General features: G+C 38.6%; 1 protein-coding gene across 5 annotated transcripts in view; it reads left to right on the top strand.

Annotated features, from left to right (window-relative positions):
• Positions 1-2,901: 2,901 nt before the first annotated feature.
• Positions 2,902-27,777, top strand: part of SLC39A10 (solute carrier family 39 member 10) — a 160,251-nt gene continuing 135,375 nt past the window's right edge. For 3 of the 5 annotated variants that reach the window (XM_070388897.1, XM_070388903.1, XM_070388882.1), the window contains exon 1: positions 2,930-3,050. The gene's annotated coding sequence lies outside the window, so the exon portion shown is untranslated. Of the gene's footprint in view, positions 3,051-27,777 lie in introns of all 5 variants that reach the window. The other 2 variants (XM_070388896.1, XM_070388884.1) reach the window with 1 other exon arrangement.

Raw genomic sequence — 27,777 nt, 5'->3', positions numbered from 1 at the left:
GCTCTCTATACAAGGTTTTTTAAATTTGGAATCCCTCATAAATTTGATTTACACATGGCTGAGGCTTGTTCTGGAACAACTCCCAAACCAAATACCTGTGATTTTGCAAATCCAATTAACATCACCCATGTAACTTTTTCAACATAGTTTAAAATTCTCAAATGATATCATCCAGTTGGCTTAGTCTAATGTATAGATGGACACTCATCATAGGCCTCTACACGCTGGTCCTCAACTCTTACAGCCCAAGGAATAGGGTCACCTGATGTAATCATGGGTGACTTGGCCCATCTGTTCAGCAGGGTCTGTGGGTGGGGACAGTTTCTTTTAGAAGGGGATGTGGGCAGAAAGGAAATTATATACATCTCTAACCAGAAAAATCCCAGGGGTGAAAATATTAGGAAGAAAATGGCACCAAATTTAAAGATAAAAGAAAAACTGCCACAAGGATTTAAAGTTCAACTGGGTGACTGATCACAGACTTCTGTTTTAATCACTATTTTAGCCTTACAATCTTGGAAATTTACTTTGAAGAACACTGAAACACTCTTCAAGCAGAAACTTTATAGAAGAAAACAAACTTTGATCAAAAATCCAGAACCTAAAAAGATATTTATGCTCGGTATATCTCAGGTAGTGAAAAGTGTGAATGCACAGCTGCATTTTGTGCCTTTCTTGCAGACGAACTTCCTCAAAATGAGTTTGCACATTGAAAGGGCTAACAAAACACCCCAGTAGAATTTCTCCCAACATAATGGCATTTCACTTTTAAGTACATTACCATTTTCATCTCCTGATTTCTAAAAGGATGTTAGAGATTCCCACCCATTCCCAGACTAACTCAGATGTGTTCGCTGCCAAAGGGGAAATTTCCAAGTTCTCATAGGTGCTTGTGGGTGGCTCTGAGGCAAGAAAGTGAAAATGATAGTCCTTCAGTCATGTCCAGCTCTTTGTGATCCCGTGGACTGTAGACCGCAAAGCTCCTCTGTGCATAGAATTCTACAGGCAAGAATACTGGGGTGGGTTGTCATTCTCTTCTTCAGGGGATCTTTCCAACCCAAGGATTGAACCTGGGTGTCCTGCATTGGCAGGCAGATTCGTTACAGTCTGAGCCACCAGGGAAGCTGACTTTAGGTAGTGTAGCAATATCAAATCTTGTTTTATTCATATAAATGTCTATTTTATTTTTCTCACTCTAACCATTCAAAGAATTTTTTTTACTTCATTTGGGGTAACTCCTTTTTTTAAAAGAAAAAAAAATTTTTTTACATCAGTGAAATAATAGCTAGACCTTTATTTATTCCCCTCAAGATTTTTGTTGATATTCTTAATTGCTGTTATTAGCGTCTGTGCTGCTGCTGCTGCTAAGTCGCTTCATTCGTGTCCGACTCTGTGCGACCCCATAGACAGCAGCCCACCAGGCTCCACCGTCCCTGGGATTCTCCAGGGAAGAACACTGGAGTGGGTTGCCATTTCCTTCTCCAGTGCATGAAAGTGAAAAGTGAAAGTGAAGTCGCACAGTCATGTCCGACTCTTAGCCACCCCATGGACTGCAGCCTACCAGGCTCCTCCATCCATGGGATTTTCCAGGCAAGAGTACTGGAGTGCGCTGCCATTGCATCTGTAGTAAGATGCATTTATTAGCATCTGAGGCAAGAAGCATGTGACTATCAGAGTAGTACAACCAAACCTCTCTGCTGGAGCAAAAGAGGAATGCTGGAAGCTGGAGAGAGAGAAGTTGTTCTTCCCTTTCTTATAATGCATTCAGGCTCATTTAGACCCAAGTAACAATCTGACTGGTTACTATTTTAACTGTGAACGAATTAGAGAAAGGACTCTCCCTAGCTCCCATAAGTCTGGAATGGACTGGGCTGAGAGTATCCACACTTCTCTCTGAGACTTAGAGATTCCACCGAATATCTTCTCAACAGTTCTAGTATTCGAATTAAGAAGCCATGGCTTAGACTAGACCAAGATATCAAAAATAATAAAAGAAACTTGAACTCAGGGAAAATATAAGAAATTCAGAGAAAACACTTTTTAAAAACTGTTATTTCACCCATGGTTAATTCTGATTTTAGTTTAAAGGCAAAATGAAGCCCTGGGATAGTTACAACTAAACAATAGTTGAAAAGAAGACTTTAGACATAAAGGCTGAATTTTTTTTTCATCAACATTTCATGCAGCAGCTCCTGCACAGCCTTCCCATTTCTCAAGAGCTTTGATTTGTGGAAATAATGGTTATGCAATTTCCACACATTGTGCTCCAATCACAGCATGTAGGCAACAATGAAACGAAAACAACTAAACACACTTGAAGCTGGAGATTTTGATAAGCTTTTTTTTCACCAAGATTTTTTAACTTGATATTTTTCCAAGGCACCCAAAATATTCCTATTGAGCTTTAATCAGATATATGTGAACACAGCAAAGTATCTTGTTTTCTTATATCTATGGCAGCAGCACTGGTTAATCTAGCTGTAAAAAAATTAACCAAAAAGAAATTATTGGACTGTGAGAATCCCACAGTTGACAGATCTTTGGTCTTTCTCTTTAAAATAAAAATCTATGCCATATGTTTACAAAAGATGAGAAATGGTGGAGAAAATTAATTTCCTTAGGGCATAATGCTGCATACAGCCTTTCAGAGAGAGAGGTCTCTGGCATTTTCTGTGAGGACTTGGTACAAGAAACAGTGTAGCATTGGATCTGCACAGTCTCTGGCTGAGAAAAACAAAGATGATTTCCTCTGGTCCCTATTTTAGTTTTACCCTTTGAACTTTCAACAGTTTGTTTATTATTGTTGTTATCATTTTTAATTGGGCACAGATTGTTTCAGGAATCATCTTGGTTCCCTTTTTTGAAGCACTTTTTTTTAAAAACAAAACAAAGCAAAACATTTGTTGAGACTGCTTTCTAAAGGGCTCCACCTCCACCACCTGTCACTGTACCGGGGGCTGCAATGTGGACAGCACCCCTCACTTCTAAGTTCAACTGCAGACTGGATGGTGAAGGGCAGAAGCTGAGGAGGTGGAAGTGCAGATTTGGAGGTAGGTGACAATATAAAAATTCCCACGTTGCAGATCAGTGATAAATTTTCATACACCTGGAGAAACAAACTAATCTATCAAATGTAATTCTTTCAGAAGGTTTTTTTCCCCTTTACATCTAAAATCCTGGAAATTTCACCTCCTTGACCCATCGTTTCTAAGTGACTAATCATATGTTGATTATTTGTCACTAGATGGCATCATGCAGTGTTTCTTGACAGAAGTAATTAAGTTGGCAAAGTTGAAGCTTGGGCCATTTTTTGTTATTTTCTTTTTGGTATGAATCTAAGAATCTCAGTCAGATCCTGGGTATTTCATCTTTATTGGTTGTGTAGATTTGGCTTTGTAAAATTTGTACATTGTTTGAGATTCTTTTTCCTTGGTGTATCTGGGTGATACGGGAAGCCAGCAACTAGTCTTATATAAATAATAAATTAGTTCTTCCTCTAAATTCTCTTCCAAGTCACATACACAAATATTTACTTATAGAGACTTTGTAGAACTAAAATAAATGTCCTCACATTAAGATCTTTATCTAGACATGCAGGTAGGGAAAGCTATATAAGAGAAAGGTCAGTTGAAATCTAGTCATGGATAAGACATATTGATGGGAAAATATGATAATGATCAGTTGATGCTTTAAACCTGTGAAATGTATAAAAAAAATATGAGTGACTAAATAAGAAAAATGGTTGTAAATATGAGTTAATGATCACAATCTTTTATTCTCCCAGATGTGATAGGTAAGTATGACCATTTTTATTTGTTGTGTCCCAATGAACTTTATATTACTAAAGAATGAATTCTGACTTCCATGTTGTAAACAAAACAGGACCAATTCTTCTAAATTATAATTATGACTTAGTAACCTGAAAATTTATAAATAATAACATATAATAAATTGTATTATCTGGAATAAGACTAACAAAATAGATGACAGATAAAAAGATAGTGTCTAATACAATACTTGATATTCTGAATTGTCTAAAATCTAAATATTGTTGTTGTCTAAAATCTATAATATTGCTCTTTTATTTTCATTTTCTTATTTATTACTTGAAAAGGCATTTCTGTTTCAATTGTCTTACTTTATTTCATTCATTCATTAAACAAGTATTTAGCTGAGTATTTATGTTGAGTTAGATACTAGAGATGCAAAATAGAACACTGAATTTGCCCTCAAAAAACTTTTAATTTTTTATGTTGTTAAACATCCATAAAGTAAGTTTCAGAATCAATCATGGGAGGTTGGGAGGACAGAATGGGAAAGAGAAAGAGAGGGAGAGGGAGAAAGGCAAGTGAGAGAGAAAGAGAGAATACAGAGTCTTAAACTAGGAAACAAGATGTGTGGTCACAGCTCTGCCAGTAATTCATGCTATAGTCCTACTCTTCCCTTATTGAGCATTCAAATAAAATAATTTTACTTGAAGTGCTTTGTAAACTGTAAAATATTTTAAATTTAAAGATTTTTAAGATTTTTAATTTCTCCCTATAAGAATCCCACAATTTTTAAATATCAACTTAAAAATCAGTCTTTTATCCTGCATTTGAGTGTTTTCTCCCTTTTCAATTCCCATCTATTTCAAAATTCCTGCTGTATTAAGAAATTTCAAAAAGCATTAAATGTCCAACTCACCTTGTAAAACAAAAAGTGAACAGAAGCACCATGAGCTTGGAAAGAGAAAAGGTGAGGGGCTAAGCTAAATAGCCCTGTGACCACATCAGACTCTGAAACATGGAGCCTCTAGGATTACCCCCTTACCCTCTTTTAATGTAATCATTCTTGCTGCTTCTCTTGTTTTTTACATATTAAAAAATGTAATTTTAAGTGAATTCTGTTATAATAACACATGTGAAAAAAAGAGAGCTCTTGGGAGTTTCATTCAGGTCCTACAACTTCACCCCTTCCACATTTTGATGGTAGAAAAAAACTAAAGGTTCTAATTGATTATTGGATTATGAGATTTGGTACAACATCCCCTGTTCTTAGACTAGTTCAGTAGTTTTGCAAAATGCTCCTTATTTTTCTTTAAGGCAGAAAGTATCATATATTCTATGCTGGTAGATCAGAAAACTTTTTACTACAGGTTGTATGAAGAAATAAATACATAAGGAACTCTGAACTCAATATATTTAAGACCACAAAGAAAGATACATAAAATGGTCAAGTTCCTAACTGGATCTGAGTTTGTATAGAGACAAATTTTATCTTAGTTTCCTGGTCCATTATCTGGGGATTTTGTCTTCTATTCTGTACTGTATTTTTTTAACTTTTTAATTTTTTAAAATTTATTTTTAATTGGAGGGTAATTGCTTTACAATGTTGTGTTGGTTTCTGCTGTACAATAATGTGAATCAGCTGTAAGTATACATATTCTGTAGTGTATTAAACAGTATTTTTAGTACGATGATGACTTACCAGTAAAGACAAACTTCTAATTAAGCATCTGAGCTGAAAATGTTCCCTCAATCTATTATATAATATTTGTTTGAAATAGTTTTATTTAGTTAGGAAAACAGAAAAAGTGGCTTGGATTCATTTACCTGTAAAAAATGTATGCCTATCCTTATTTTGAATGATTAGATTTGTTTTAAAATATTTGCTTACCATAAAACATGGTCTAGGAGAAAATTTGAAAGATTGGAAATGAAAGTTTAGAGATTAAAACATCTACTTACCACATTATGTCTTTCTTCACCTTTATTTTTTAGGTTTATGACATTTTCATCTTTGTTTAAACTATTATTTCAAGCCAACAAGTGTTATAAGAATGACAATATTTGTGCACAAGGAACCTAGGAAATGGAATTCTACTTCACTAGTTCCAGAGTTCATAGCTCTTAAGGCTTTTACCATAAGTATATTTAGGTAAAATGATGGTCTTTATCATGAAAGTATATGCACCCACATTTAGGCATAGACAAAACTTCCTGGAAGGAAGCAAAGATTTTTTTTTTTTAAGAAATTATTTTGGGAAAGTGTGCTGAAGCTTTTCTCTAAAAATAAAATGACATTTCATCAGTACTGGTCATTTTTTAGCCACATATGACAAACGATCACAGATGCTCATAAAACTCTAAAAGGAACTGAATGTTGTTCTCCTCTGAAATGGCAAATATCTTTCCTTTAACTGCATTTTAAAACAAAACAAACTTTACCACACTGATTGAAGACAATGCAGGAAATCATATGGTCCCACCCAAAGTTCCTGCATTCAAAATGTCCTCATGGGTAAGGAGGTTCAAGATGTTTTTAAGAACAGAACTTTCAAGTTTCTCCCTGTTAACAATGGCACTTCCTGTTTTGACCTCTAACCATATTAGGATATCAAACAAGTAAGATGATGGACTTCTCCTTTTTGCACAGTGAAGAGTATTTACTCCCTCTCACAGTGTTTGTAGATTTCAAAGTGAACATTCAGTTCAGTTCAATCACTCAGTCATGTCTGACTCTTTGCGACCCCATGAATCACAGCATGCCAGGCCTCCCTGTCCATCACCAACTCCTGGAGTTCACTCAGACTCACATCCATCGAGTCAGTGATGCCATCCAGCCATCTCATCCTCTGTCGTCCCCTTCTCCTCCTGCCCCCAATCCCTCCCAGCATCAGAGTCTTTTCCAATGAGTCAACTCTTCGCATGAGGTGGCCAAAGTTCTGGAGTTTCAGCTTTAGCACCATTCCTTCCAAAGAAATCCCAGGGCTGATCTCCTTCAGAATGGACTGGCTGGATCTCCTTGCAGTCCAAGGGACTCTCAAGAGTCTTCTCCAACACCACAGTTCTAAAGCATCAATTCTTCAGCGCTCAGCTTTCTTAACAGACCAACTCTCACATCCATACATGACCACAGGAAAAACCATAGCCTTGACTAGACGACCTTTGTTGGCAAAATAATGTCTCTGCTTTTCAATATGCTATCTAGGTTGGACATAACTTTCCTTCCAAGGAGTAAGTGTCTTTTAATTTCATGGCTGAAGTCACCATCTGCAGTGATTTTGGAACCCAAAAAAATAAAGTCTGACACTGTTTCCACTGTTTCCCCATCTATTTCCCATGAAGTGATGGGACCGGATGCCATGATCTTCATTTTCTGAATGTTGAGCTTTAAGCCAACTTTTTCACTCTCCACTTTCACTTTCATCAAGAGGCTTTTGAGTTCCTCTTCATTTTCTGCCATAAGGGTGGTGTCATCTGCATATATATCTGAGGTTATTGATATTTCTCCTGGCAATCTTGATTCCAGCTTGTGCTTCTTCCAGCCCAGCGTTTCTCATGATGTACTCTGCATATAAGTTAAATAAGCAGGGTGACAATATACAGCCTTGATGGACTCCTTTTCCTATTTGGAACCAGTCTGTTGTTCCATGTCCAGTTCTAACTGTTGCTTCCTGACCTGCATACAGATTTCTCAAGAGGCAGTTCAGTTCAGTTCACCACAGTTCAAAAGCATCATTTCTTCAGTGCTCAGCTTTCTTCACAGTCCAACTCTCACATCCATACATGACCAATGGAAAAACCATAACCTTAGGACTACCCAATTCTCCTGATGTTCTAGACACTGTTTTAGTTTCCCAACAAGGGTTGTGATTTTCAATAATTTATAGTTATCTAGTCATGAGCCTGGTATTGAAGTCAACAAAATGTGCAATATTCCTCCTCTCAAAAATATATAAAGCTACATATGCCTTCTAAACACCCTTTAACATATTCAGGACTCAGTGATTGCCTTCTTTTAAGCCACCTTTCTTTCAAAAAAAGAGAGAAAGTGAAGAGAAAAGGAAAGAAAGAAAGGAAAGAAGGAAGAGAGGAAGGAAGGAAAGGAAGGAGGAAGGGAAGTTTGAGGAAAGAAAAGAAAAGAAGGAAGGGAGAAAGGGAAGGAGGGAGGAAAGAAGGAAGAAATAAAAAAGTCAGAATGAAAAGATCATCTCCTCAAAGTTAAAAAGAAGCTATACTTGCAAGATTCAATACTCTGAGTACCTGTTGCTTCCCCTCCCCCCAAAAAAAAATTTTAAAGCAAATTAAATTCCACATAGTATAAAAAATGTCATGTTACTCTTTTTGAAGTAGATACAGATGACAGAAATGCTAAAGATGTAAGTGTACAAAAATAGAGTTGCCATATGATCCTGCAATTCTAATCCTGGGCATAAATCTGGACAAAACTACAATTTGAAAAGATACATGCACCCCTATGTTCACAGCAGCACTATTTAAAATAAACAAAACATGGAAAGAAACCTAAGTGTCCATCAACAGATGAATGCATAAAAAAGATATGGTATATGTATATACAGTGGAATATTATTCAACTGTAAAAAGAGTGAAATAATGCCATTTGCAACTATACGGATACACAAAGATTATCATACTAAGAAAAGTCAGAAAGAGAAAGATAGGACTTCTCTAGTGATCCAGTGATAAGACTCTGTGCTTCCAGTGCAGGGAGCACGAATTTGATCCTTGGTCCGAGAACTAAGATCCTATATGCTGTGCGGAGCAGCCAAAAAAAGAGTAAGAAAGAGAAAAACAAATATTGTATGATATCACTTATATGTAGAACCTAAAATATGATGCAAATGAACTTAACTATGAAACAGATTCGCAGACATGAAGAATAGACTTGTGGTAGTCGGTGGGGGCGGAGAGAGTAGGGGAGGATTGGATTGGGAGTTTGGGATTAGCAAATGCAAACTCTTATATTCAGAAAGGATAAACAACAAGGTCCTACTGTATAGCACAGGGAACTATATTCAGTATCCTGTAATAAACTAAAATGGAAAAGGATATGAAAAAAATGATGTAAGACATCAAATAACATAAGCATTTTAGAAGTTAATATTCTCAGTCTTTTTTTAAATAGTTCTATATATTGAAAAAAGGAAACTATTTTAAGTGGAAAAGCTCAGCAACTATCCTATTTTCTGTGTTATTGTGAGGATGACAGTTTATTAGAAGTGAGAAGATATTTCTTGAAAAAAAAAACCTTATCTCAAAATTACTCCTTCAATTCTTGAGGGAAGTTATATATTTTTATGCCACAGAAAAGTGATTTGTCAACTTTCTCACCAAATCTTTCCCAGATTCTTTAAGACCTTCTCTGAATATATATGCATATACTACTAAATATATGTATACAATTTAAATGATATATGCATGGATATAAATGTTTTAGAAAGACTTATGTGACTGCTTTCTTTACAATATTCCAGTAATTGGGATAAATACAGTAAAATTAAATTCCTTCAGGCATTTATTATTATTATTAATTATTTTTGTATGGTTTTTAAAAAATAAGACACTCATATGTTTCAGATGCAAATTCCAGATTGTTTTGCATACTAAATGATACTAAAACAGTAAAGCATTTGTTAAAGCAGAAGATAAGCAAAGCACCCTTAAAGGATGCTATTGGTATAGCTAATAGCAAAGTTGTTGAGACTGCTAATCCCATTTGTAAATCTATGCAACTTGATGAGCAGATGTGCAGAAGATATTAGTGGGAGATCTGAGAAAACCAACAATAATTAGAAAAGTCATTTTTTAGCAGAATGCATTCTAGAGCAAAAATAAGTTTTAGATGCAGAAGACTGACACAATAAATTGATTAGACTTTCTTGACTAATATTCCTGTAAATGTATAAAACTGAAACAGAAATGGTAACTGTCAAAAACCAAAGTTTTCCCCTTCTTCCATAGAACAATAAATGCTTGGTAAAAATAACTTTTCTGTGAAAATGATCACCAGTACAAACTTTCCTTATAACATATTTTCCATTAAGTAAGCAAATGATAAATTATCTGATACTCTTGATTCATTATCAGTATCAATCACGTCAGGGAATTAGAAAGATAATTTTGTTTTGCTTGTGCTACTCTTTTTATTTATTTATTTAATGAAATACAATTGACATACAACATTATGTTAGTTTCAGGTGAGCAACATAGTGATCCAACAATCAAACACATTACTAAATGATCACAACAAAAAGTCTAGTAACTACCTATCACAGTACAAAATTACTGCAGTATTATTGACTCTATTCCCTGTATTTATCTTATACTTGCAACTTATTTATTTTATAGCTGAAAGTCTGTATCTCTCAATCCCCTTCGGCTATTTCACCCACCCTCCCCAACTCCCCCTCCCACCCTGGCAATCACCAGTTTGCTCTCAGTATCTCTGTCTGTTTCTGTTTTGTTTGTTTGTTTGTTTTTCAGATTCCACATATAAGTGAGATCATACAGTATTTGTCTTTGTCTAACTTATTTCCCTTAGCATAGGGCCCTCTAGGTCCATCTGTTGCAGCGAAGGGGACCCAAACTGGGCTCTTGTCTAACACTCGGAGAAGAATTGTCCAAGAAGACATGTGCTGACAAAGCAAGATATTTTATTGGGAAGGGCACCCGGGTGGAGAGCAGTAGAGTAAGGGAACCCAGGAGAACAGCCCTACGGAAGTCTCGGGTTTTATGGTGATGGGATTAATTTCCGGGTGGTCTTTGGCCAATCATTCTAATTCAGAGTCTTTCCTGGTGGTGCATGCATCGCTCAGCCAAGATGGATGCCAGCAGAGGGATTCTGGGAAGTGGAGGGACACCCAGTGTCTCCTTTCGACCTTTCCCAAACTCTTCTGCTTGGTGGTGGCTTATTAGTTCTGTATTCCTTATCAGGATCTCCTGTCATAAAACAACTCATGCAAATGGTTACTGTGGTGCCTGGCCAGGGTGGGCGGTTTCAGTGTGCTTCCCCTAACAACTCCCCCCTGAGAGACTTCAAACTCAAGATACTTCTTGGGAATTGGGGCGGAGGTCTCTTTCTTCTGTAACTTCTTCCTCCTGTGCATGGTCATAGTCCTGCCTAGCAGAGCAGAAGTCTCTCTCTACCTGATCTAAATCAAGGTATTTTTTGCCTGAAATCAACATTCACCCAAGTAATAACAGCAGTTTAGTTTGAAACTGTTGGCTCCTCTCAGAGATGAAATAGAAAGGGGCCAAATAGGAGACCTAACAGGATGGTCATCACTGGTCCCCAGAAACAGGAGGCAACATTTGGGGTGAGGGCTGCAGGGTTTATGACTTTTTTTTTAATTTTTATTTTTGGATTGGTTGGTGGTGAAGAAACAGAGCTGTGCTCCAGGAATCTTGTGTTTAGTCTGAAGTTACCATCCTCCACCTGGGTGGGGGCTCCAGTTCTGTAGAACTCAAAGACATTGTTATGCATATTTCTTTGAGTAGGAACAAGGAGCCTGTCTCAAGGCTGAACCACCATTTGATTGTTTCTCTTCTGTTTTTGTATCCCCTCCCTTCCCTGATTAGCAATTGTTTGAATACACCCATTGGAACTCAGGGAAGGTCAAGGAGGCTGAATGAAGCCTATATCCTATAGATAAGAAATGGAGAACACTTAACAGATCTGTACTCCAGAGCCCCACAGAGTGCTGCTCAGTTTTAATTTAGGGAACTGGGCAACTATGACTGTGATAACTTCCTGTCAAAATGGAGCATAGGACTGTCTCAGCTTGGAGAAGAGACACTGAATTGGAAGTATTCCTGAGTTCCAAGTCCTAGATCTGAGCCTTGTATGATTAAATCTCAATCCCTTGGTCTGCCATTTTGTTGTAACAGATCCAGTTAGAAGTAGCTGGAGGAGGGATAACTGGAATTTTAATAGACAAAGTAAATCTCATTTCTTTTTAGAAGAATAGGCCTGAAACCTAGTCTGGACCTGGCACTTCAGGGAGACTTGTAGCCAGGTAGCCAGTTGCCTAGTTTTATAAAAAGTAAGGTTGCAGTTACTAGCTTCCAGCAGACCCTGTTTTGAGAATGGTGGCATCTAAGCCTGACACGACTCAGAAAACTCAAGTGTTGAGCAATACAAGGTCTAATCTGAAATTACACCCATAATATCATTTCTCAGGATATCTAGGAAATAGTTATTTCCCAGGGTGTCTGAACCATTGCTACTCTATTTTGACTTTTAGTTGTAAAATTTTTCTTAATAGCCAAAGCAGATGTCACCATTAATAACATCAGTGTTTCTCTAGGTATGAGAAGATGCAAGAATTAGAACTCATAAAATCTTCTCCTGAAAAGATCTAACTATCTGAAGGCCTGTTCTGCCAGTTTTCCCCAGAGCACAGAGTGCCTCATTCCTAATTTTCACCCTGAACTCCTTTCAGGGGAATTGAAGGTCAGCAGTTGCAGTGGCCGTGATTTAATCTTTGTAGATGTAGATAGCAAGTGTCAGTTTTCAGTTGGCAGAGCCCCTTTTTGCTCATAAACTTGACCATGATTTTGAGGGGGCATTTCATGACCATTTTATCTCATGGTGCTGAGAATGTCCATTCTCAAGTTTGGCAAAGATTTTGTTGACAGGCCACTCAATGTGCTTTACTGCACTAGGCCATAAAACAGTATCCAAAATTCTCTGGATCACCTGTCTTACTAGCCTCTTGGTCCAGGAAAATATTTCCTCTTGTTGCTTCTTCCCATATCTAGAGTTACACTGTTACCATCATCGATCTCATATGGAACTATACATTATTCTATCAGAGCCCTCAGTCACGCATTTGGCAGTGTAAGAAACAGTAATTTTATAAAACAGGTGAAATACAAATAACATAGCCAGCAGTATTAGTAAAGTCACAAGTAAGACTTAAGAGCTTCCATTAGATGTAGCCCAGTATATCTCTGGTCATCTGACTTAGTCTACTCTGTAGAATCTTTATCTTCCAGGGAAATTATATATTGGCACCACCGTCTATAAGGCACATAGCCCAGTTTTCTAGTGTTACTAGACTGATTATCCTCAGTATGATTTAATTGTTTCCAACAGAGGAGACTTTAAACCTAAATTACCATAGCCTGGTGTTATCTATTTAATCCATCCCATAATTGTGGGAGATTTTTTTCTTCCTTTGCTGACAATTTTCTTGTTGCTCTGATTGAGCTTGAGTAATAGAAAAAAGCTCAAATTCATGGCCAGAGTCAGAGCAGGCATTATTAATTGGCCTGGTGAGGGGATCCCATCTAGTAATATCACAGTGACCTGAATATGACTGTAATTTTATTTTTTAAGTAAATTTTTTCAAGGCCAAACAGTTAGAGTCTTGTAGTAGAGAAATTTACTAATGTAACCCAGAACTAGACACAGGTAATTGGCCACAAACCCAACAATTGGATTGATTTCTAAAACTAGCATAGGATCAGGCCTATGATAGAAAAGCATTTGATTTATATACAAATGTCTAAGAAGTCAAGAAAACATTATAAATGATCATATGAATCAGGTCCACCATCTTGGGCAAGCTTTCTACCTCTGATGTCATCTTCTCATCCTGGCGTAGTGTAGTTTCTCCTGATAAGAAAAGTCCTTTCATCTAGGTTGGAGACAGTCCCTTAAATTATGCATTTTTCCAGTCCTGGTTGCAGGTCATGAGGCATCTGATTTTCATCCAAAGATAGATTACTGAGATAAGCTTCAGAAACAAACTTAGGGTGTTTGCTAAGAATTCAATTAAATTTTACATTAATATCACATAACAGCAAAGAACTATCCAAGAAATGAGTCTTACTACATGCAGACCTCCATTAACAAACTGGGGTTTAACATTTATTGAAACATCTTTTTCTCCCTAAAATTGCCCTCATTTTTATCAAATATAACCAAATTAAGGCTAGTTTTTTTGTGATATAGGTCTGTTCTCACTAATTTTGGCCTGATGATTTATATAACCATAATTGATCATAGACTTTTTATTTTGTTGAAACATTTATAGAGTCTCAGACTGAACTTTTAAAATAAAACAGGGCTGGGAAACTCACACCAAAGGCTTATCACAGATTTTGCCTAACAAACCTAAGTGAATTCTTTCCTCTTTAAGGTCTCAAAAATTCCTTGAGATTTTTGTACATGATAGTGAGATAACCTTTCTAAATCATTTGATAAACTCACTGGAAACCTAAGAGTTTCCAATTTTTCTGGAGGAGTTAGAGAGAAAATATAATTGTTTTGTTTATAATGTATAATTTTACCAAAGTATTGTCATAATTAGTTTGAGAGGAAGGTTTTCCCTACTCCCAGAAAACATAAGATTCAAACCTGTAATTTTTCAGACAGAAACTATAAAAGTTATAAGCATATTCGCTGGTTCATTCAGTCCTTTTGTTAGCTTTTGTGAAGTCATCAAGTTTTCCATTAGAATACCAAGACATATCAGAATGTTAAGAACTCCATATAATTTCTAGGATATCTGTATTAGTAATTTTACCATAAATTATAACATGAGTGGATTTATTACTCATTTAATAATTTTTTCATGTAATTTAACCGACCAAATAAATACAGTTTAATATTGCTCTTTGGGATGTTTCAGGGGCCCTCTGAAGCACCTCTAGTTAGCTAGAGGTCAAAACAACTTCAAAAGAATTTGATTTAGGAAGTTTTATCAAAAAGATCAATTAAAAGGGTTTAGAACATTTGGTCAGATTTAGTCAACATTGATGGGTGTATCATTTAGCTTGCTAATATGTCACAATGGGTGTAAATACCAAGGCTCAAGGTCTAGTGAAAGTCAGCTCCGCCATCTTGGACCTAATTGGCTCTAACCAGTTTTCTTATGGCTGTGTCATTCCTAACAAAATCTATTTATCTAACTAATTGTAATCCAATTTTAGAAAATCATGATCATGCATAACTTTTTAGTATTTTTCATACCTTTTTTTTTTTAACTGAAAACACACTTCCTACTTTCCTTTAGCAACCAAGAACTTTTATATTAGCCTTTTATAGATTGTTGAGCATAAAAACCAGTGATAATTTCTAAAACCCTTGCTTTTTTATAACATTTTAGGATAGCACCAAACATTATTCACTTATAGTCCCAAATCTCTTTGTCTCTCTGTAAAAGGAAATTAGTGTTTAGTAGTAAATGTTTCCGGAGAAGGCAATGGCACCCCACTCCAGTACTTTTGCCTAGAAAATCCCATGGATGGAGGAGACTGGTAGGCTGCAGTCCATGGGGTCGCTAAGAGTCAGACACGACTGAGCGACTTCACTTTCACTTTCACTTTTCACTTTCATGCATTGGAGGAGGAAATGGCAACCCACTCCAGTGTTCTTGCCTGGAGAATCCCAGGGACGGGGAAGCATGGTGGGCTACCATCTATGGGGTCGCACAGAGTTGGACACGACTGAAGTGACTTAGCAGCAGCAGCAGCCACAGTAAATGTTTCAAAATCTTATTTTATTTGGAAACGACCTAACTATTCAATAGACTTCTAACACTTAGCACACTTAACACAACCTTTAGAAATTCAAGTTACACCAATCTGGAGAGACTATTTTAGACAGATATTCCTAAAGAATAATTATTTTTAATAGAGCTTATCTAAAAGCTCATATTTCATTTACATTTTTTTAGAAGTTTCTTCACTCGAGGTGATATTCTTGTTGACAAACTTGTAACTGATATGATAATATTTAACTTATATTAAACCTAGGTACAATGAAAATATTCTACTTAATGTTAATTACTCTAAGATATGTCTATATTAGATAGATCAACAAACAAACATTAATATCAGGTATTTAATACTGAATATTTCCCAGTTCATATGAACCTAAAATTTATTGTTTAATTCAGAATTATTTGATTTGTAAGTGCTTACCTTTCTTTAAGCCAATTAAATAGGGCTCATTTACAAATTAACCTCAAAAATATTACCCAGAGACAAAGACATACCAAGACATATTTAGACAGACACAGTGCGAGATTGAGCTTCATTTTCTAAGTTTTTAGTTATGAATTAGATATTACAATATAAAATTTACTAGTTTATAAAAAAAACAGTTGGAATAAATAAAACTTTTAAAGGCTTTTTCCCATTTTTCCTCAGTCTTAGGGGTTAGAGATGGTCTAGATAAGTGTTTCTGGGAGCAGAGCCAGAGCCCCGGTCTCAAGACACAGGGAAAGAAAATCAAGTTCTAACAAAATGGTGGCAGGTCTAAACCAAATGGTAGCCAGACAAAGCAAAATGGCCATCAAAAATCACAACACAGAACAGAGTTAAAACACACATAGAGACCTGGCAGTCCTCATCAGACACTCCCTTAAATACAAGAATCAAAGGGAGGAAAGGAAGCCAGGCTGAAAGAAGAAGGGGAGGAGCAGGGAGGAGGAGGGAGAGAGGGGCTAAAGACGCCTTACCGACGTCTCCTGCCGCACGCAGATACCCAGACGTTATGGGACTTTACCCTGGGCCTCCAGAGAAGGGAGGACTGGAACTCAGCCCTACCATGTTGTCACAAATGGCACAATTCATTATTTAGGGCTGAGTCATAGATAATTTTTTAATTAATAAATAAGATATACACTGTGGCCATGGTAATCCTTCCAATTCGAGGAGACACTGGACATCTAGGATTGCTTTTGTCTCGAAAAATCAATTGCTCAGCAAGCACAGTTTTAGATGGTGAGTGCTTTGGAGCAGGAACTAAGGAGTCAGTCTGTATTTTAATTATGATATGGTACTACAAACTTAAACTCCCAGAGCAAACTGTAGTTTTCTCCTGTTTAAACTTAGATGTTAACAGCCCCCACTTTGTAGGGTTGTTCAGAGAATTAGCTGAGATACTTCATGGTTAGTGCAAAGCCTGGGCCACAGTAGACATGTTATTATCAGTTCCAATAACATTGTTGTTGATTGTGATGGTGATGATGTATATCCTACAAAGATTCTGAACTTCTTCCTGAGGTTTTAGTTTTACCTGAGACTAAAAGATAAATCTCCCCCTGCCTCACCCCTTCATGTCCTTAAGAACTTAATACCTGCACAGAAGTAAAAGGTTAGAATTCCACTCTCCTGTTCCTAACACCTTCACACATCAGTAATGTTTACTTAAGGAGTATGCAGACACGAAGAAAGAAAAGACCATTCCTGAACATACGGGAACCCCACCTGAAGGGGAGAACCCACAGAACCAGCACTCTCTTCTTAGATTTGTTCACTTTGCAGTGAAAACAGCCTGCCAAAGTCCTGAGACTGGTCACTTCAAAGGTGTAAATATTGAGGTGGGATATATCTCAAACACAAAGACAAAATCCTGTAGAGTTTCATAAAATTATAAAGTGGAGTTTGGAAGTATCTGTGCTGAGGAAACCAAAGAGAATCAACAGGCTATAAAAATCACAAAAGCTTGAATATGCAGTGAAGTAGGATTGATGGGGAGCTATTGTTATACTATTTAGGAAAAGCAAACCCCTCCCAAAAGACCTTCTCAGGAAAACTTTAGACTGAGGCAGGCTGAGACAGTTTTGACCAAACTAAAAAGATAGAAGAAAATTTATTTAAGGTAGAGCAGAATTGCCTCCTTTCTTTTTGAACCTAGAGCATCTTGAAAAGCTGTTGCCAGGGTGAGTCTTATGTCCAACCCACTACAGGTTTAAGACATTACCAAGGACTTCCCTGGTGGCTCAAATGGTAAGGAATCTGCCTGCGATGTGGGAGACCAAGGTTTGATCCCTCAGTCAAGAAGACCCCCTGGAGGAGGAAATGGCAACCCAATCCAGTATTCTTGCCTGGAGAATCCCATGAACAGAGGAGCCTAGCAGGCTACAGTCCAAGGGGTCGCAGAGTTGGACTCGACTGAACAACTGACCTAATAACCCTCTGTAACCTGCTTGTGTATTTCCTTACTATTTAAAACTTTAAATTTGATGTCATGGGGTATGGCACTCAACCAAGATTCAGCAATGGCAGAGTACTTCCAGGGTATTAGTAAAATATTTTGTCGAAGACATAATTCTGAATTTCTACATTTTAGAAACTGAGTATCCAAGGAGAAATTTTGCCACCTTTGATTTTGAGATTCTTATACCTTGTTCCTTTTCTCTTTCAATCTTCTTTTTCATGTTTTTAACAGAGTAGCAAATCCAGGAACTATTAACTATAGTGAATGTTACCGAATCCAAGGTCTCTCTGCTGGGCACTTGAGAGGCCAATAAATCCCACAGATGAGGTGTTGAAGTAAGGCATATGACTTTATCTGGAAAGCCAACTGACTGAAAAGATGGCAGACTAATGTCTCAAAGTAACCATCTTGTTGAGGCCTGGGTGCCAGGTTCTTTCACGGATTGGAGATAGGGAGAGGTAAGGAAACAAACTAAAAAGACCATTTAATTCATGCATATATCTCCTAGAATGGCAAGTCTCAGCCAGAGGTATGTGTTAGTTTTCTCCCTTTACAGTCATTCACAGGTGGGCATAGTCAGATTATCTCCCTGTGAGCTAAACAAAGCACTTTAGTTTAAGGTCAGGCAGCGGGGACAGGATTCTCTGAGGCAGGCCATTATGTATGATTGTAATAACAAAAATGGCAAAAACAGGGCTAAAGCCTTAGCCTAGAGTCAAAATTAACTCTTCCCAGTTACATGAAGTTTAGCACATGGAAAGTTAAATTATTGATGTTTGTTGTATACACAGGGAATTATTTCATTTGAAGCTTTAAATTGTTTGATCTGTGTTTTTTAAAGGAGGTTAGAAAGAGTAACAAAACTCAAGTGACTAGTTCGTTGCATCTTTCTAAACAGTTTAAGTGTTCATCTAGGTATTAATGAATCAATAGTATAGTCCTACTGTAATTATAATTTTAAGGAACCAAATAATACAAAGATTACAAATTTGATTTTGAAACTGGTCTCAGATTGGGACTTGAACCTAGATGGAATTGGAACCCAGCCAAAATTCAGACTGAGACTTGAACTGGTTCTTTGTCTCAGTGCAGAAAGAATTCAGAGAGGAAAAGTGCTAGGTAAGAAGTAGGTATATTGAGAGAGATATTCACTCCATAGACAGAATGTAGATCATCCTCTCAGAAGCCAAGAAGCCTTGGAAGATAGCATTCCATAAACAGGAGCCCTGAAATATGGGGTGGTTAGTTTTCGTTGTTGTTATTATTCAGTTGCTAAGTTGTGTCTGACTCTTTGAGATCCTATGGACTACAGCACGCCAAGCTTCCCTGTCCTCCTCTCTCTCCTGGAGTTTGCTCAAATTCATGTCCACTGAGTCAGTAATGCTAGTTCATTTTTATGAGCTGAGTAATTTCATAAGCTAATGAATGAGAGGATTATTCCAACTATTTGGGGAGAAGGGTGGGGATTTCCAGGAATTGACCACTGCCCACTTTTTGACCTTTTATTGTTGGCCTTGGAGCTATCATGGACAGAGAAGCCTGGAGTGCTGCAGTCTATAGGATCGCAACAAGTTGGACATGACTAAGTGACTGAACTGAGCTGAACTTGGAGCTATCATAGCGCCTGTGGGTGTGTCGTTTAGCATATGCTAGTGTTTTACAATGGAAGTGTAATAATGATCAAGGTCTATTGAAAGTCAAACCTTCTGTCATCTTGGGTCTAATCGGTCTCATCCTCAAACAGTTATTCTTTTAAGGTTTGTGCTCTGCCCTCTTCCCTCCTGTCTCTCAAAATTTCCTTCAATTCTGAGATTCTAGGATGATGTAGAAGACTGGATGTATAACACAATTATCAGGCAATATTATATAATGTATTGTGCAAAAGTGCAGAAGAATTCATGTGTGTGTGTGTGTGACTTTGCTTCATGTGGGAGGAAAACTTCTTTTACCTTCTTAGTTCTGTGGCTGGCCTAAGAATTAAACTGACATAAAATGGCAACCCACTCCAGTGTTCTTGCCTGGAGAATCCCAGGGACGGGGAGCCTGGTGGGCTGCCGTCTATGGGGTCGCACAGAGTCAGACACGACTGAAGCGACTTAGCAGCAGCAGCAGCAGCAGCAAGACAGATTAACCGGAGAAGGCAATGGCAACCCACTCCAGTACTCTTGCCTGGAAAATCCCATGGGTGGAGGATCCTGGTAGGCTGAAGTCCATGGGGGTCGTGAAGAGTCAGAGACTACTGAGCGACTTCACTTTCACTTTTCACTTTCATGCATTGGAGAAAGAAATGGCAACCCACTCCAGTATTCTTGCCTGGAGAATCCCAGGGATGGGGGAGCCCAGTAGGCTGCCATCTATGGGGTCGCACAGAGTCGGACACGACTGAAGCGATAAGGAAAGGAAAGACAGATTAACAGAAGAAAAACATACATATTTATTTAATTTTTTTTTACATTTATAGGAGTCTTCAGATGGAAAATAAAAACCTGAAAAAGCCATCTATCCCCAAAGCTTATATGCCTTTTTACACAAAAAACAATAAATGATGGGGCTTGGTCTAGGGGCAGTAAGTTGTGGGACAGTGGCTAGAAATTAAATGAAATTAGTGGAAGATAAAGGTTATTAGGAAGCTTATACAGGTCCAATTCAGCCATAACTCCCAGTCTGGTGATAAAAATGTTCTCTTCCTGATACAGGGAAGGCTCCTTTCTCATTGGAAATTTTGCAAACTGCTTTTAGATAGAAAGGGGGAGGTCCAACAGTCTTCATACATCTGCTGTTTCTCAAGTACTTTCACTCAAAATAATCAATATGCCAAAGTGGCATATTTGGGGCTGGATGTTCTGAATCCCTTCACCTGATAAACTTTTCAAATCAAGAAAAAGGAAACAACAACAAAATCTTTTAAATTCTTACTATGAAATAATTTTGAATCCACAGATAGTGGTGCATATGTATGCTGATTGTTCGTAACATCATGGTAATTTGCACAGCAAACACACCACAATCCTTCAGTTAATAGCTGGATAAATAGACTGAGGCTTGTGCATAATTTAGTCAGCAAATAAGCAATTTGATCAACAAAGATTTTCAGGCTGATCAGAAAATTGTTAAATCAGTGAGATATGTAAAATTGTAATGAAAAAGATGTACTGCTGGCATGACTTATCTCTTTGAATTGATCATTAATCTCAAAATACTTAAATAATGTCATGAGGGAATATATTCAGAAAAATCAAGGGACAAAAGGCTAAACAGTACAAAATTTTCCTGTTATAAGCCAATCAATTAGAAGGTGTGATTTGATTTGCCAAACCCTTATGAACTAATGAAATGGAATAGTAAATGAACATCAAGTTTGGAAAAAACAGACAATGGAAAAAATGCAGATAAATTTCCATATAATGTAAAATATACACATTAAAATATTTTCAAAGCATGTGCAATGTTTATGATGCTGACATTAAAAGTGGAATAATCAAAAATAATACAAATTGTATAATACAAAGACTATGATAATGAATGATGAGGTTATTACACAGTTTTTGTGTTTCCTGGGAACCAATATTGAATTCAGAAGATATGTAACAGTTTTTCAATTCCTGCCTTATATAAATATTTTTTGCTAGAATTGTTTTGTGCTCTTCAGATTATTTTTTGTATGTGGCACCTTCAGATTAGCTGTGCCAAGAGTACAATTTTAAAAATAAAAGAAAATTACTTACAGGCCCAGACAGATCTGTGGGTGTTTCGGGTCAATGCCAACTGCAAAGTGTATGGAGGTGTCTGCTCCCTGGGATGGAAGCTCAGACTCCAGGCTCCTGGAAAGGTCAAAGTGTGAATTAACTCATGTGGATATGAACCCTTTGTCAACTTGAAACATCCTCAGCTCCCAAATGTAGGAGGCCAATCCCAAGTTTAGATTTTTGAAAACTTCTTAGAAAATACGTGATTTAGAAGGTTAAAACCCTGGGACTTCCCTGATGGTCCAGTGGCTAGGACTCTGTACTCCCAGTGCAGGCGGCCTGGGTTTGATCCCTGGTCAGGAAACTGGATCCTTCATGCCACAGCTAAGACCTGGCGCAGACAAGTAAATAAATTAAATAAATAAAATAAAATATATTTTAAAAAGAAGATTAAAATATTAAGGAGAAATAGTGTCCAGGAAATAGAGGTCAGGAAGAGCCTTACAGAAAGAAGTCTTGAGGGTTATTATACCATCCACAGAAACAAAGCAATGATGTGAGCAGACTAAATAAACCTAATATCTGTGCCACATCAATAATGATGGATATTTATAGGGTTTCAAAGTCTCAATTCTACCAAGATTCAATGAGGTTGTATTGTTCCAGATAATGTGAATCTTGAGTTTTGTTTTCTTCTATTGACATGCATGGTGGTGGCTTGTTTTAGCATGTTTGGCCCCTGATCCCAATCCTCAAGTTGCTTTGTCATAAAATAATTTTAAGAATTAAAAAATTTTAGGTTTTATATTGTTCTTAGTTAAGCTACTCAGTATAGCCAAGTAGGCTATTTCTTCGGAGAAGGCAATGGCAACCCACTCCAGTACTCTTGCCTGGAGAATCCCAGGGACGGGGGAGCCTGGTGGGCTGCCGTCTATGGGGTTGCACAGAGTCGGACACAACTGAAGCGACTTAGCAGCAGCAGCAGGCTATTTCTTCAGTCAATCAGTTCAGTCACTCAGTTTTGTCCCACTCTTTGAGACCCCATGGACTGTAGCACGCCAGGCCTCCCTGTCCATCACTAGCTCCCAGAGCTTGCTCAAACTCACATCCATCAAATCGGTGATACCACCAAGCCATCTCATCTTCTGTCGTCCCCTTCTTCTCCCACATTCAATCTTTCCCAGCATCAGGTTTTTTTCTAATCAGTCAGTTCTTCACAACAGGTGGCCAATCAGCATCAGTGCTTCCAGTGAAAATTCAGGACTGATTTCCTTTAGGATGGACTGGTTGTATCCTCTTGCAATCCAAGGGACTCTCAAGAGTTTTCTCCAGCACTACAGTTCAAAGCCACCAATTCATTGGCACTCAGCTTTATTTATGGTCCAACTCTCACATCCTTACATGAGTACTGGAAAAACCATAGCTTTGACTAGATGGACCTGTGTTAGCAAAGTAATGTCTCTGCTTATTAGTATGTTGTCTAGCTTGGTCACAGCCTTTCTTCAAAGGAGCAAGGATCTTGTAATTTCAAGGCTGTAGTCACCATCTACCGGAGAAGGCAATGGCAACCCACTCCAGTGCTCTTGACTGGAAACTCCCATGAATGGAGGAGCCTGGTAGGCTGCAGTCCATGGGGTCGTGAAGAGTCAGACACGACTGAGCGACTTCACTTTCACTTTTCACTTTCATGCATTGGAGAAGGAAATGGCAACCCACTCCAGTGTTCTTGCCTGGAGAATCCCAGGGACGGAGGAGCCTGGTAGGCTGCTGTCTGTGGGGTCACACAGAGTCGGACACGACTGAAGTGACTTAGCAGTCACCATCTGCAGTGATTTTGGAGCCCCCCAAAAATAAAATCTCTCACTGTTTCCATTGTTTCCCCATCTATTTCCCATGAAGTGATGGGACTGGATGCCATGATCTTCCTTTTTTGAATGTTGAGGTTTGAGCTAGCTTTTTCACTCTCCTCTTTCACTTTCATCAAGAAGCTCTTCAGTTCCTCTTTGCTTTCTGCCATAAGGGTGGTGTCATCTTCATATCTGTTATTGATATTTCTCCCGGCAATCTTGATTCCAGCTTGTGCTTCGTCCAGCCCAGCGTTTCTCATGATGTACTCTGCATATAAGTTAAATGAGCAGGGTGACAATATACAGCCTTGACGTACTCCTTTCCCGATTTGGAACCAGTCTGTTGTTCCATGTCTGATTCTAACGTTGCTTCTTGATCTGCATACAGGTTTCTCAGGAGGCAGGTAAGGTGTCTGGTATTCCCATCTCTTTCAGAATTTCCCACAGTTTGTTGTGATCTACAAAAAGGCTTTGGCATAGTCAATAAAGCAGAAGTCTTTCTGGAACTCTTGATTTTTCTATGATCCAGTGGATGCTGGCAATTTGATCTCTGGTTCCTCTGCTTTTCTAAATCCAGCTTGAACATCTGGAAGTTCTCACTTCATATACTGTTGAAGCCTCACTTGGAGAATTTTGAGCGTTACTTTGCTACTGTGTGCGATGAGTGCAATGGTGCAGTAGTTTGAGCATTCTTTGGCATTGCCTTTCTTTGGGATTGGAATGAAAACTGACCTTTTCCAGTCCTGTGGCCACTGCTGAGTTTTCCAAATTTGCTGGCATATTGAGTGCAGCACTTTAACAGCATCATCTTTTAGGACATGAAATAGCTCAGCTGAAATTTCATCACCTCCCCTAGCTTTGTTTGTAGTGATGCTTCCTAAGGCCCACTTGCCTTTGGACTCCAGGACGTCTGGCTCTAGGTGAGTGATCACTCCATCATGGTTTTCTGGTCAAGATCTTTTTTGTATAGTTCTTCTGTGTATTCTTGCCACCTCCTCTTAATATCTTCTGCTTCTGTCAGGTCCCTACCTTTTCTGTCCTTTCTTGTGTCCGTCTTTGCATGAAATGTTCCCTTGGTGGCCAAAGGAACACTAGTCTTCCCTGTTCTATTGTTTTCCTCTATTTCTTTGCATTGATCACTGAGGAAGGCTTTCTTATTTCTCCTTGCTATTCTTTGGAACTCTGCATTCAAATGGGTATATCTTTCCTTTTCTCTTTTGCCTTTAGCTTCTCTTCTTTTCTCAGCTATTTGTAAGGCCTCCTCAGACAACCATTTTGCATTTTTGCCTTTCTTTTTTTTGGGGATGGTCTTGATCACTGCTTCCTGTACAATGTCATGAACCTACATCCATAGTTCTTCAGGCACTCCATCTATCTAATCTAATTCCTTGAATCTGTTTGTCACTTTCAGTGTATAATCACTGTAAGGGATTTGATTTAGGTCATACCTTAATGGTCTAGTGGTTTTCCCTGCTTTCTTCAATTTCAGTCTGAATTTGGCAATAAGGAGTTCATAATCTGACTTGGACTGAATTGGACTTCCCTGGTGGCTCAGACGGTAAAGCGCCTGTCTACAATGTGAGAGACCTGGGTTCGATCCCTGGGTTGGGAAGGTCCCTGGAGAAGGAAATGGCAACCCACTCCAGTACTCTTGCCTTGAAAATCCCATGGACAGAGGAGCTTGCTGCAGGCTACTATCCATGGGGTCACAAAGAGTTGGGCACGAATGAGTGACTTCACTTTCACTTCAATCTGAGTGCCACAGTCAGCTCCCGGTCTCATTTTTGCTGACTGTATAGAGCGTCTCCATCTTCGGCTACAAAGCATATAATAAATCTGATTTCAGTATTGACCATCTGGTGATGTCCACATGTAAAGTTGTCTCGTGTTGTTGAAAGAGGGTGTTTGCCATGACCGGTGCATTCTCTTGGCAAAACTGTTAGTCTTTGCTCTGCTTCATTTTGTACTCCAATGCCAAACTTGCCTGTTACTCCAAGTATCTCTTGACTTCCTACTTTTGCATTCCTGTCTCCTATGATGAAAAGGACTTTTTTTTTTTTTGGTATTAGTTCTAGAAGGTCTCGTAGCTCATCATAGAACTGTTCAGCTTCAGCTTTTTCAGCTTTACTGGTTGGGGCATAGACTTGGATTACTGTGATATTGAAAGGTTTGCCTTAGAGATGAACAGAGATTATTCTGTTATTTTTGAGATTGCACCCAAGTACTGCATTTCAGACTCTTTTGTTGACTATGAGGGCTACTCCATTTCTTCTAAAGGATTCTTGCCCATAGTAGTAGATATAATGGTCATCTGAATTAAATTCACCTATTCCAATCTGTTTTAATTCACTGATTCCTAAAATGTCTTGCCATCTCCTGTTTGACCACATCCAATTTACCTTGATTCATTGACCTAATATTCCAAGTTCCTGTGCAATATTGTTCTTTACAGCATTGGATTTTACTTTTATCACAGGTCACATCCACAACTGGGGACTGTGTTCACTTAACTCTGTCTCTTCATTCTTTCCGGAGTTAGTTTTCCACTCTTCCCCAGTAGCATATTGGGCATCTACCAACCTGGGAGTTCATCTTTCAGAGTCCTATCTTTCTGCCTTTTCATATGGTTAATGGCGCTCTCAAGGCAAGAATACTGAAGTGATTTGCCATTCCCTTCTCCAGTGGACCATGTTTTGTCAGAACTGTCCACCATGACCTATCTGTCTTGGGTAGACCTACATGGCATTGTTCACAATATCATTGAGTTAGACAAGGCTGTAGTCCATGTGATCAGTTTGGTTAGTTTTCTGTGACTGTGGTTTTCATTCTGTTTGTCCACTAATGAATAAGGATAAGAGGCTTATGAAAGCTTCCTGATGGCAGAGACTGACTGAGTGGGGGTGGGGGGGTAGGGTGGTGGGAACTGGGTCTTGCTCTGATGGGCGGGGCCTAGCTCAGTAAATCTTTAATCCAATTTTCTGTTGATGGGCAGGGTTGTGTTCCCTCCCTGTTGTTTGGCCTGAGGCCAAAACTCCTGGACACTCATAGGCAAGTCTGACTCAGTCTCCCATTGGCCTCCAAAGTCAAATTCTCTGGGGTTTCTCAGTCCCTCTGCCAGATCCCCAGGTTGGAAAATCTGTTGTGGGTCATAGAACTTTCTATTTCTTCAGTTCAGTTCAGTTGCTCAGTCGTGTCCGACTCTGCGACCCCATGATCTACAGCATGCCAGGCCTCCATGTCCATTACCAACTCCCGGAGTTCACTCAGACTCACGTCCATTGAGTCAGTGATGCCATCCAGCCATCTTATCCTTTATCGTCCCCTTCTCCTTCTGCCCCCAATCCCTCCCAGCATCAGAGTCTTTTCCAATGAGTCAACTCTTCGCATGAGGTGGCCAAAGTACTGGAGTTTCAGCTTTAGCATCATTCCTTCCAAAGAAATCCCAGGGCTGATCTCCTTCAGAATGGACTGGTTGGATCTCCTTGCAGTCCAAGGGACTCTCAAGAGTCTTCTCCAACACCGCAGTTCAAAAGCATCAGTTCTTCGGGGCTCAGCTTTCTTCACAGTCCAACTCTCACATCCATACATGACCACTGGAAAAACCATAGCCTTGACTAGATGGACCTTTGTTGGCAAAGTAATGTCTCTACTTTTGAATATGCTATCTAGGTTGGTCATAACTTTCCTTCCAGGGAGTAAGCGTCTTTTAATTTCATGGCTGCAGTCACCATCTGCAGTGATTTTGGAGCCCCCAAAAATAAAGTCTGACACTGTTTCCACTGTTTCCCCATCTAGTTCCTATCCTCTCTAAACCCTAAGGTGATCTAGTCTTAAACTCTCCTCTTATAGCTTCACACTGATTATTTCACTCCAGTCTCAGTTGTTTCTCACAGGATACCATCCAAATACTGACCAGTGGCCTGGAATCTCTTCTACCTCTTAAGTTTCCTTTCTTTTTACTAACATGCATTCTCTTCAACTCAGTTTTCAATTCTCAAATCCCTTTTCCCTCTTTTAAAATTACCATAAACAGGAGTACTTTTCAGTTTGCAATGGCTAATACTAAAATATTCAGGTTTCAGGAAATAGAGTTGAGAAATAAAGCTGTACATCATGGAAGTTCCCATAGGATGTCTCAGGTAGGAGACGAAGTACCCATCAATAAGAAAACAGCCCACATTTACTGTGAAACGCAAACAACTGAGGTTTCAAGGACTGCAGGGCAGATGTGTAAGAAGTGTGCCACAGACACAGCAGTCACTGAATGCAGAGCCTGAAGGAGGACATGAAGGGAAATGTTAGGGCCACTTGTCAGCAGGTCCCTGGTTGCTACAATACTTCAGTGGACCAGGATGCTTTAAATCCCTAAATTCACTGTTTAGGAATTCACTGTTTGAATCCCTAATTTTCAACACCTCTCTAGAACTCTACAATGGCAACCCACTCCAGTATTCTTGCCTGGAGAATCCCATGGACACAGGAACCTGGCGGGCTACAGTCCACGG

This window comes from Bos mutus, chromosome 2, assembly GCF_027580195.1.
Source record: "Bos mutus isolate GX-2022 chromosome 2, NWIPB_WYAK_1.1, whole genome shotgun sequence".
NCBI classification, from domain to species: Eukaryota; Metazoa; Chordata; class Mammalia; order Artiodactyla; family Bovidae; genus Bos; species Bos mutus.
The sequence above is the reverse complement of the archived record's forward strand: the minus strand, read 5'-3'. Positions and strand labels throughout refer to the sequence as shown.